This window comes from Peromyscus leucopus, chromosome 3 (assembly GCF_004664715.2).
Source record: "Peromyscus leucopus breed LL Stock chromosome 3, UCI_PerLeu_2.1, whole genome shotgun sequence".
NCBI classification, from domain to species: domain Eukaryota; kingdom Metazoa; phylum Chordata; class Mammalia; order Rodentia; family Cricetidae; genus Peromyscus; species Peromyscus leucopus.
The window spans coordinates 94804273-94816385 of record NC_051065.1 but is presented as its reverse complement, the minus strand read 5'-3'; the positions used below and the strand labels follow the sequence as shown (position 1 = coordinate 94816385).

The following is a 12113-nucleotide window of genomic DNA, read 5'->3' as shown; positions in this document are numbered from 1 at the left end:
TGTATCAGTCACCAACTGGGGACCAAGTGTTCAAATACATGAGCCTATGGGGGACATTCCTCATCAAAACCATCACACCTTGACTCCTTTATTGAAGCTCATTCTAGGTTATTCATTATTAGAATTTGAGAGACATAATGAGAATTCGTGGGAAAGCAATTGTGCGCTGGATAGGCACTGAGATCTTTAGTATCCATGCAATAAAGAAATAAGCACTGAGGATCTTACTGAGACTGAAATAAAAATAAAATAAATGATGGAATGACAATGGAGAAGAGATTTCCTCAGCAGGTGCTTTGTGAATATAGAGATACATTGTAATTTTTTTTAACTGCCTATTTTCTGAAACAATTGGAAACCTTCCCCAGGAATGACATTAAGACAAATAATTTATAACACAAATCATTAAACCATAAGCAACTTTATTAAATAGCTTCCCATTGGTGGCCCAATCAAAAACAGCTGGCTTAACTGCTGGATAGCAATAGAAAATAAAATAAAATTTTCTTTGTAATCAAAACAACTTCTTTCATATTTGTAACAAGTTTTTTATATTATTATTTAAAGCAACCCAAGGAAAACAAATCAGCCTAATTAATGCTGACAATTTTGCTCTGACAAAAATCCAAACAGGTGTCTGCTTCACAAAGGCTCCAAATGCTGTGTAGACATAGAGCTAGCATATCCTGTGTGATTATCATGTGCTATGTATGATTCTCAAAGTTTTACTTCTGTTACCTCATTCAGTCTTCACAAAAATCCTGAACATATGGAGGATCAGATATATAATTTTAGATAAATGTGGACCAAGAATACATGAGGTCCTCACTCAGAAAGAAATCAAGAATAGCTCTTCTTTTGTCAGACACACACACACACACACACACACACACACACACACACACACACACGTCATTTAAAAATATTTTCTTTCTGCCGGGCGTTGGTGGTGCACGCCTTTAATCCCAGCACTCGGGAGGCAGAGCCAGGCGGATCTCTGTGAGTTCGAGGCCAGCCTGGGCTACCAAGTGAGTTCCAGGAAAGGCACAAAGCTACACAGAGAAACCCTGTCTCGAAAAAACCAAAAAAAAAAAAAAATTTCTTTCTATTTACATACCAACCCCTGTTCCCCCTCCCTCTTCTTCTCCTGCTCCCCCCACTTACCCCCATCCTGCCCCCACCCCCTCCTCATAGAGAGTAAGGCCTCCCTTGGGTAGTCAACACAGGTTGTTATACCATGGTGGGGCCAGATCTAGCCTCTCCCTCCTGCATAAAGGCAGAATAAGGCATTGCTCCATAGGGAATGGGGTCTAAAAAGCTAGTTTGTGTACCCTGGGTAAGTCCTGGTCCCATTGCCAGGGGACCCACAAACACTTTAAGCCATGCAACTTTCACCTGCATTCAGAGGGCCTAGTTCAGTACCATACAGGCTCTCCAGCTGTCAGTCCAGAGTCCATGAGCTCCCATTAGCTTGGGTCAGCTATTTTTGTGATTTTTTTTCCATCATGATTCTGATGCACTCCCCCACGCACCGCCCCAGCTCTTATAACTATCCTTCCTTCCTTCAACTGAACTCCAGGATCTTAGCCAAGTGCTTGTGGTGTCTGCATCTACTTCCATCGGTCACTGGATGGATGTGGGTTCTATGATGACAGTTAGGGTAGACACCAATCTGAGTGCAGGGAAGGAAAGTTCAAGAACCCTCTTCACCATCGCTATGAATCTTAGCTAAGGACAATCTTGTGAGTTCCTGCAGTTTTCTCTAGCTGCAGATTTGTCCCCATACCCTCAATGGTACAGTCTGTCAAGATATCTCTTTCATTGCTCTCCGTCCCTGTCTCTCCCCCATGTTCCCACCTCCCATCCCCTCCCCTCTATTCCCTTCCTCTCAGTTTGCCCAGGAGATCTTAATCCTTTCCCTTTCCTGGGGTGATCCATGTGTGTCCCTCTTAGTGTCCTCCTCTTTAACTAGCTTCTCTGGGGTTGTAGATTGTAGCCTGGTTATCCTTTGCTTTGCTTCTAACATTCACTTATGAGTGAGTCCATACTGTGTTTGTCTTTCTGGGTCTGGGTTATATCACTCAGGATGATTTTTTTCTAGTTCCATCTATTTGCCTATAAATTTCATGATGACATTGCTTTTTACCACTGCATAATACTCCATTGTGTAAATGCACGACATTTTCTTTATCCATTCTTCAGTTGAAGGGCATCTAGGTTGTTTCCAGGTTCTAGCTATTACAAGTAATGCTGCTATGAACATGGTTGAGCCAATGTCCTTGTGGTGTGGTTGAGCAACTTTTGGGTATATGCCCAGAAGTGGTATTGCCGGGTCTTGAGGTAGGTGGATTCCCAATTTTCTGAGATACCACCACACTGATTTCCAGAGTGTCTGTACAAGATTGCATTCCCACCAGCAGTTGAGAAGTATTCCCCTTTCTCCACATCTTCTCCAACATAAGCTGTCATCTGTATTTTTTATGTTAGTCACCGACAGGTGTAAGATGATATCTCACAGAAGTTTTGATTTGCATTTCCCCGATGGCTAAGGATGTTAAACATTTCCTTAAATGTCTTTCAACCATTTGAGATTCTTCTGTTGAGAATTTTCTGTTAAGCTCTGTAGCCTATTTTTTTTTATTGAATTATTTGATATTTTGCTGTCTAGTTTCTTGAGTTCTTTATATATTTTGGAGATCAGCTGTCTATCTGATGTGGGAATTGGTAAAGATCTTTTCCCATTCTGTAGGCTGCCTTTTGTCTTATTGACAGTGTCCTTATTTGTTACTCTCAGTGTCTGTGCTACTGGTGTGATATTCAGGAAATGGTCTCCTGTACCAATACATTTAAGGCTATTTCCCTCTTTCTCTTCTATGAGATTCATTGTAAATGGATTTATGTTGAGATCTTTGATCCATATGGACTTGAGTTTTGTGCATGGTGATAGATATGGATCTATTTGCATTCTTCTACATGTAGATATCCAGTTAAGTCAGCATCATTTGTTGAAGATACTTTCTTTTTTCCATTGTGTAATTTTGGCTTCTTTGCCAAAAATCAGGTGCTCCTGGGTGTGTGAATTAATTTCAGGGTCTTCAATTCAACTCCATTGATCAATGTGTCTGTTTTTATGCCAATACCAAGCTATTTTTATTATTATAGATCTATAGTAGAGCTTGAAGTCAGAGATGGTGACACCACTGGAAGTTCCTTTATTGTATAAGATTGTTTCATCTATCCTAAGTTTTTTTGTTTTTCCAAATGAAGTTGAGTTTTGTTCTTTCAAGATCTGTGGAAAATTGCATTGGGATTTTGATGGGGGTTGAATTTAATCTGTAGATTGCTTTTGGTAAAATAGCCATTTTTACTATGTTGATCCTACCTGTCCACAAACATGGGAGACCTTTCTATTTTCTGTTATCGTCTTCAATTTCTTTCTTTAAAGATATAAAGCTCTTGTCATACAGGTCCTTCACTTGTTTGGTTAGAGTTACCCCAAGGTATTTTATATTATTTGTGACTATTGTAAAGGGTGATGGTTCTCTGATTTCCTTCTCAACCTATTTATTATTTGTATATAGAAGGGCTACTGATTTTTTTAGTTAATCTTGTATCCTGCCACATTACTGAAGGTGTTTATCAGCTGTAGGAGTTCCTTGGTGAAACTTTTGGGGTCACTTATGTAGACTATCATATCATCTGCAATAGCAAAAGTTTGACTTCTTCCTTTCTAATTTGTATCCCCTTGATCTCCTTTTGTTATGTTATTGCTCCAGCTGGAACTTGGAATACTATATTGAATAGGTATGGAGAAAGTGGACAGCCTTGACTTGTTCCTGATTTTAGTGGAATCACTTTGAGTTTTTTGCCGTTTAATGTTTAATTTGATTTTGGCTATTGGCTTGCACTAAATAACCTTTATTATGTTTAGGTATGGTCTTTGTATTCCTGATCTCTCTAAAACCTTTATCGTAAAGGGGTGATGAATTTTGCCAAAGGCTTTTTCAGCATCTAATGAGATGTTCATGTAGTTTTTTTTTTCTTTCACTCTGTTTATATGGTGGATTACATTGACAGATTTTCATATGTTGAACCATCCCTGCATCTCTGGGATAAAGCCTACCTGATCATAGTGGATGATATTTTTTTTATGTATTCTTGGATTCGATTTGCTGGTATTTTATTGAGAATTTTTGCATCAATGTTAATGAGAGAAATTGGTCTGTAATTCTCTTTCTTAGTTGCATCTTTATGTGATTTGGGTATCAGGGTAATAACTGTAGTCTCATAAAAAGAGTTTGACAATGTTCCTTCTGTTTCTATTGTTCAGAACAATTTCAGGAGACACGCCTCTTTTAACTGAACATGGTGTGTTTCATTTGCTATTTAGTATTTTATTTCCGCATACATTAGGTACCTCATTTCACTGATGAGATAGTAGTGGTAAAGGATAGAAAGCATATATGTGATCTTGGTAGCTGTTTCAGGGAGAGGCATATGATACACTCAAAGCCAATGAAACACAGTGAGATGCCACTGAGAATCCTACAAAAAAGACTTATTTTTTTTTTCTTGAACTTAGATGTAGGGAGGTCTGAGCTCCAAAGATGTTGCCACCATTACTTTTCTATGTGAATCAGAGCTGAAGGGCAGGGAATAGAAGGAAGAGCCAAACTGGATCTGTGACTTACTGTGAATTTCTGGTCATGATATACCTTTTTGGGAGTCTCTCAGTTCCATTAACACATAAATTCCATCCATGTTGGCAGCTACAGCTGGATTTGCAGTTCAGTATATAACTAAAATTTCTGCTTTTATCTACCATTGAATAATCATTCTGCTACACTCTCATAATGTGTTGCTTTCATTGTTAATAAAAGCTGATTGGCTAATGGCTAGACCAGATTTGGGGCACAGAGAGAATGCTGGGAAGAAGGGCCGAATCAGAGGAGATGCCATGAGTTCCAGAGCGAACACGATTGGGAGTACATACATGAGGTAAACAAGCCTCAGGGCAGCACATAGATGAATAGAAATGGGTTAATTTTAGTTATAAGAGCTGGCTAAAAACAAACCTAAGCTATTGGATGAGCATTTATAGTTAATATTAAATCTCTGTGTGGTTATTTGTAGACTGCCTTATGGGACAGAGCTGGTCAGTGGTCTAGACAGAAAACTCTGCCTACATTTTTCCTTATGTCCCAAAGAGATGCCACAGAACTTATAACTCAGGTACCTTGCATAGGTACGGAATTTGGCAGATGTGAGTAAGCTGAAGATCATCATGTCAGGACATTAACCTGGATTACCCATGTGAAGACAATCTAATGAAAAGGAGGTAAGAGCATCAGAATCAGAAAATAAGATATTCTTGTAAGACAAAGGTTTGCTTTGTTGAGAGTCATCAGACAAGAATATGTGGATCAAGCTACAAATGTTAGAAATCACCATGGCATAAATCTGCCTGATTAGCTGAACACAATAAAAAAAATCCATTTCATAACTCATTCCTAAAATTATTGTTGCATTTATTTGCTTGGAGGGTATGTGTGTATATGTATGTGTAGGGTATGCCACAGCACGTATATAGAGGTCAGCAACAGCTGAGAGGAATCAGTTATTTCTTTCCACTCTGTGAAACCCAAGGATTGAACTCGGATCATCAGCCTTGGTTGCAATGGCTTTTATACTTATCAATCTCCATACCCTTAAAAAATGTACATTATTTATTTGTGTGTGTGTGTGTGTGTGTGTGTGTGTGTGTGTGTGTGTGTGTGATAGGGTGGTGCACATGCCACAGTGTGAACATAGTGTTCAGAGAACAACTTACAGGTGTCGTTTGCTCCTTCTACCATGTGAGTCCTGGGGAAACAAAGTCACATCCTTAGTCTTGGCAGCAAATGCTTTTACCTGCTGAGCTATCTCATCAACACCCATTTCACACTGCAGACCTTGGAACTGTAAGATTAATTTATCCCTTTAAGTCTTTAAATATATATTAACTTAGCAGCAATTTGATAGCTCTTATAGAATGAATCTTGACACATGCTTATACCAGGATACAGAACTGACCCTAATTTATATAAGTATAAATGAGAATCAGAAAGATTTTTATTAGCCACAAAAAGAGAGACTTGCTTCCTATTTCCTATGCATGTCTAAGAAAATAAACTTGCAGGAAGTTATCTTTTTACCAGTTCATTATTTGATCATAATTTTTACCCAATACTCCAGCTTTTGTCTGCTCTAGAGAATTTATTGACTGCATTACTTTTAGAACAAGTTCCAGTGTCTAGTGAGGAAGTAACTGTTGGGGATTCTAAAGTTTTAGAAACAGACTCATTAGAACAAGGATTCTCTATCTTTCTTCCACTCACCACACCCCTTAGGGAAAAGTACACCCACATCAGACAGAGTGAATTGTAAGTGCACGAGGCTGATCTTTGCTGGCTTCTGTTGCCACGCTCATTATTAACAGTAACTACCATATGATGCTCTTCTATTCAACACAAGAGCAGAGAGGTGCATAGTCCCAGCTCAGTTAACATAGACATAGAAAAAAATAATATGCTCAGTGTACATGTGCCTGGATTCTTACCTCTCATGTTCACCACTATGGGATATATCTGGGGGACTGTTGGTGGACTCCCTGATGGGAATATTTTTTATGGAGGATGCTACAAATTATTTTAAAAAAAAATGGCACCTCCAGGGAAGAGCTCCCTCCACGTTACCAGAGGAAAGAGTAATTCTGATGCTAACGTAGAATGTATTGCTCAGAGTTGGACTCTGGCTGAGCCCCCATGGGCTCAGATCTGGCTCTGAAGAGGAAGAAGCTATGATTTCAAAAAGAGTGAAAAAGCAAGAAGTTTCTTCAGAGGCCACAGACATGCAAATATCCTAATTTAACGTGGATACTAGGGTCAGCCCTGAGCACTTAGAATCTATCAGAAAGCCTTGTAAGACTCAGCTGTGATATATTGATGGCTGGTATGTCTCAGCTCCAGCAGGAATGGAACCTGCTTCCAGGAGAAGAGGGGACAGCTCATAGTGGATGCAATCCTGGAGTGTCCAGAACACAAAGCTTCTTCAGAGACAAGAGCTGAAACAATACAGTGAAGGGAAGGAAGACAGGTTTGTTCCTAGAGACAACAAAGAAAACAATGGACCACTCAGGCCATCGTTGGTAAGGAAACAGATCTCACTGCAGCTCCTGTGTTTGAAGTTTTGCTTCCAAAGGCAACATAGCCATATCCCATCCAAATAAAACATGATCACTGATGTTTATGTTTTTTTGGCCTCTAATTACTTTCCCCATGTTCAGAAAAGCAGCATAAGGTCTTATTCAGTCTCTTCCTCTCATATGTTTATATATAGGCAGAAACACATGTATGCATACAACACACACAACACACAATTTAGAATCCCAGACTTCTGTAATTTATATTTGCTTACCATTGTAAGCAGAACTGGTATAGATGCTAACAAAGGAAAAAAAAATTGCTTTGTTTGTTCCAGAAGTAGTAAATGTACAAATGCTGTTAATATCAAGACAAAAGACTGTATCAAATTCTGTAAGAGATACCTCATGTACTTTAGGGCAGAAGGAGAAAGCAGTGATGTATTGGAGGTGTGCTCTTGAAAACTAGTTTCTGGCATAGGAAAATGGGATGGGGGCTTAGTTAATGATCTTCCATGTGTAATATAAATTTATTATTTTAGTAGTAATGAGTTAATACCCTTGAGTTGGTCACAGTAACAGAAGTACAACGTGAAATCCCTAAGTCAATATGTATGGAAGCAATGAGATATCTTATCTGACCATGGGAAAAAGAGGGAGAAAAGAAAGACCTCACAGTGGTTATTCTCATTGATTAATCTTTGTATTTCATTTTTATGTGTGTGTGTGTGTGTGTGTGTGTGTGTGTGTGTGTGTGTGTATGAGCACAGACACTTACAGGGACCAGAAGCCTGCAACAGGTCCCCTGGAGCTGGAGTTACAGGTAGGATTTGCTGACTAATATGGGCCCTAGGAATCAAACTCTAGTCCTCTGCAAGAGCAGCAAGTGCTTTTATCTGCTGCACATCTCTCCAACCCTCCCCTTAGTTTCTTGATAAAATTTTATTTACCTACATTAAGGATATTTAAAGGTGATTTTTTTATTACAACAATGGAGGAAAGGAAGGGCACTAATCTTGTCTTATCCTCATTTGACTATTCACATCATTCTTCTGACTATATGCCCATGGTGCCCTTTAAAGGATTCACCTTTGAAAAGTTGAGTATTGTAAATAATTCCATTCCCTAGAGGTGTAAGATACAAGAAGTGTCTTTCTCCAGGGGCCAGGGAGCTAACCCTCTGAAATGTAATCACCAAGAGAGTAAGAGAGAAATAGGTATTACATGGTACATAGTATACAGGTATGCAAAGGTCATAACCAACCCCATTGTTTTCTATGCTTTTTTAAAGATAGGTTAAAAGGACAAGATGGCTAGCAACACATCTCTGTGGAGAGAAAAGGTCTGACTTCATAATAGCCAATCAGCAAACACTAATGACCTAGTCCCTTTGGCCCACCAATTTGCCAAGTGCCCTCTGAATTCTCCCATTTACTCACCACTGCTTTAAAATCTGTGCCTTTTTGTTTGATTGCGGTTGAGTTTAACCTCTTTTCCTGCTATCCAGTAGTCTTTATCTCTTTACAAAAAAAAAATTCTTAAAGTTTTCCTTCGCTCTTTAATTGATGGAGTTTTTCTTTCATAAGAATAAGCTCTGAGCCGGGCGGTGGTGGCACACGCCTTTAACCCCAGCACTCGGGAGGCAGAGCCAGGAGGATCTTTGTGAGTTCGAGGCCAGTCTGGGCTACCAAGTGAGTTCCAGGAAAGGCGCAAAGCTACACAGAGAAACCCTGTCTCAAAAAACCAAAAAAAAGAAAAAAAAAAAGAAAAGGATAAGCTCTGTAGTCATGATTTAGGAGTCCAATTTATGCATTCTATTATTATTTTGAATGTAACCTCAGATGTAACCAATCCATGCTCAATTAATTAATAACTAGCATGAGTTTATCCCTGTGTCCTTTAATAATAAGAAAACTTCAACCTTCTCATGCTAAGAAATAGTATTCATCTGGGAAATATTTAAGTCAACCAGAGAGGGACTTTAAGCAGAAAAGGCTCTTTCTTGTTTCATTTTTGGGGTGTCTGTCTGGTCACCAGCCTTTCCACTCATTTCTTCCTCCAGCCTTCTTCAATATTCTTTAATAAATATTCTCTAATATTGAACTCCTCTTTTATTCTAACTTAATCATGGTAAAACTCAAGTATTCCATATCAAAACCTAAATACATTTATAATAACGTATATACTTTGTAGAACTGGGCTATCCCATAATTTTTTTTCAATAGGTGGTAAAGTCTGAAACTAGAGAAATGATAACCTACCTGTGAGGGCTAGTGCTGATTACGGGCTTGACAAGATCTAGAGTCTCCTAGGAGATGAGCTTCTGGTACAGGGAAGTTTCTTGGTTGTTCAAGTTGGGAAGACTGCTCCACTGTGGCTAGGATCAGTCCCTGGATGGGATCCTGGAGGGTATAAAACTGGAGAATGGGTTCTGGCCAGCAGGATGCATTCATTTATCAGTCTGTGTTTCCTGACTATGCATTCCATGTAAAGATTTGCATTAAGCACTTGCTTCCTTGGCTTCCCCACCTGGTCTAACTATGTCTTGGACTGTGAGCTAAAGGGAAATTTTCTTCCTTAAATTGCTCTAGGAAGAATATTGTATCACAACAAGAGGAAAAGAAACCAATACACTATATTGCTAAATGGGTCAAGGGATTGGAAATATTTGAGTATGGCTGCTAAAAGACAGGTCTAGGAAATACTGTATACTCAGTCATGTGCTTCCTTGACCCACTGAAGGGCAATGCTCTGAAACATTGTTAAAGATGTCAGCCAGGCCCTGAAAGCATTTTCTTAGAGTACCCAGGTCTTTTGAATTTATTTTTCTTATTTTTCTATGACAAGGAAATGAGAATAGTTCTCAGCATGGCATTTTGTTGATTAAATCGGGCTTCCACAGCCATGCAAGTCAAAAATATTTCCCCCCTCAGAGCACCTTTAATCGCCTATCATTCATGTTTAAGGAGAGAAATAAAAGAGAGAGAGAGAAATAAAACTACATTGTGTAAAAGGAAGATAAAACCCCATTGTGTTCAAGTGTCTCAAGCATAAAGCCTTCAGAACTCTGCTGTCATCTAACAGCTTGGCTTTATAGGCAGAAACCTTCCCTGTTTGCAAAGCAATTAACTCTTTCAGACCTCTAAGGGGAGGACAGTCCTGTTTATCACTCATCTTGTGGGTTCTGCTGGAGGTTTTTCAAGCTATAATGCAGCCAATTACCCCTCTTTGGAGTTGTTTTCTATCTTTAGGAAGGTTTTTGATGTTTTATCACAACACTTTATTCAAAGAAAAAGTGAAAATGCACTGTAAATATTTGGGTGTTTCATACTGATAGCATCTCTCTGGTTGCAGCAAATGGCTTGGCAAGCTTCCCTACACAATAACCATACACCACAACAATACCAATGGCAACTGAGCAAGAATTTTCCACTTCAGTAATGAACTCCATCTATTGCTGGGACTCTAAAAGACTAAATATAAATAAAACAATCCCTTTAGACTATTAAGTGTGTTCTTATTACAAGCTAATGCCACATAAGCCAACAGATAGGTGGAAAAACATATTTTGCTATATTAATTAGCACATAGGATTCGGTGTTATAGAGGCCCCAGAAATCACAACTGGCTTCATTATTTTGTCCTTGTGTGACTTTGGCCAATGTGCTCTCCAAGCCTGTTTTATTGCCCATAAAACAAGCTTATGGAAACTTACCTCAGATGACTCTTTGGAAACCTGGAAGAAAAACTCTCAATAAATCTTAAATATTATAGATGTGGTATATACATATTATTGGCAAAATTTTTGATGATCATGATCCAGTAAAGCTGGTCTAAGGTGGTCATTGGAGAAACACAGGATGGAAAACAGAGGCATGGCATCATCTGACCAGCTAAAATATGAGACTTCTCAGGAAAGCAATTTGAATTTGGCTTTATAAAGTTAGTAGACCTCTTGCTGGTTCTTGCTGATATTAGCCTTATATTTAATATAAAGGTGAAAATCAGGAAGTCAATTCTGATAATACTGAACATACATGTCTGATCTTTAGAACAAACTATATTCAAATGAAGAGGGTGGGAAATGTCATCACTTAGGATTTTGGGCACTGGAGGAAGAATTAGATAAAATATTCTAAAAGAAAATAATTATTTTAAATCTATCATTTTCAATTAATATGAAATGTTGTCTCCCAGCAAAATATGAGTGCACGGTGTTGGAGAACTGAATGGGTTATAATGGATAATAATGAAGGTTAATGATCAGAGCTAGACTTCGTAGGTACACATGCCAGTGTGGAAGCTAAGTCTACAAAGACCTTAGGTTTCTATTGCTCACCAATAATACAGAAGATAGTGTCTTGTGTCTTACAGATCAAGAATCTCCAGTCACCTAGCCACTATATGTCAATTAAACTTGGCTCTGAAGAAATCTTAAGGAGGTGAGTGAGAAGCAGGAGGTCTGACAGCACACCTCAGGTCAAGTCTCCACTCCACACCTTACTGTCAGCATGACATTGAAAAGCTCTCCTGTGTTCTCTAAGTCAGTTTCCTCAGCTGCGCAACACACACACACACACACACACACACACACACACACACACAGAGAGAGAGAGAGAGAGAGAGAGAGAGAGAGAGAGAGAGAGAGAGAGAGAGAGAGAGAGAGAGAGAGATGAAAAGAGAACCATCATTCCCAAGTGGCTATTTTGAGTGGGTATGATTCTTTTTTTTTTTTTTTTTTTTTACTTTTTTCATTTTATTTTATTTTATTTTACAATACAATTCAGTTCTACATATCAGCCATGGATTCCCTTGTTCTCCCCATTCCTGCCCCTCTCCCCTCCCCACTAGCCCACCCTCCATTCCCACCTCCTCAAGGGCAAAGCCTCCCCAGAGTACTGAGATCAACCTGGTAGACTCAGTGCAGGCAGGT

General features: G+C 38.9%; 1 pseudogene; it reads right to left on the bottom strand.

Annotated features, from left to right (window-relative positions):
* Window positions 1-12113, bottom strand: part of LOC114694469 — an 83638-nt pseudogene that overhangs the window by 59112 nt on the left and 12413 nt on the right.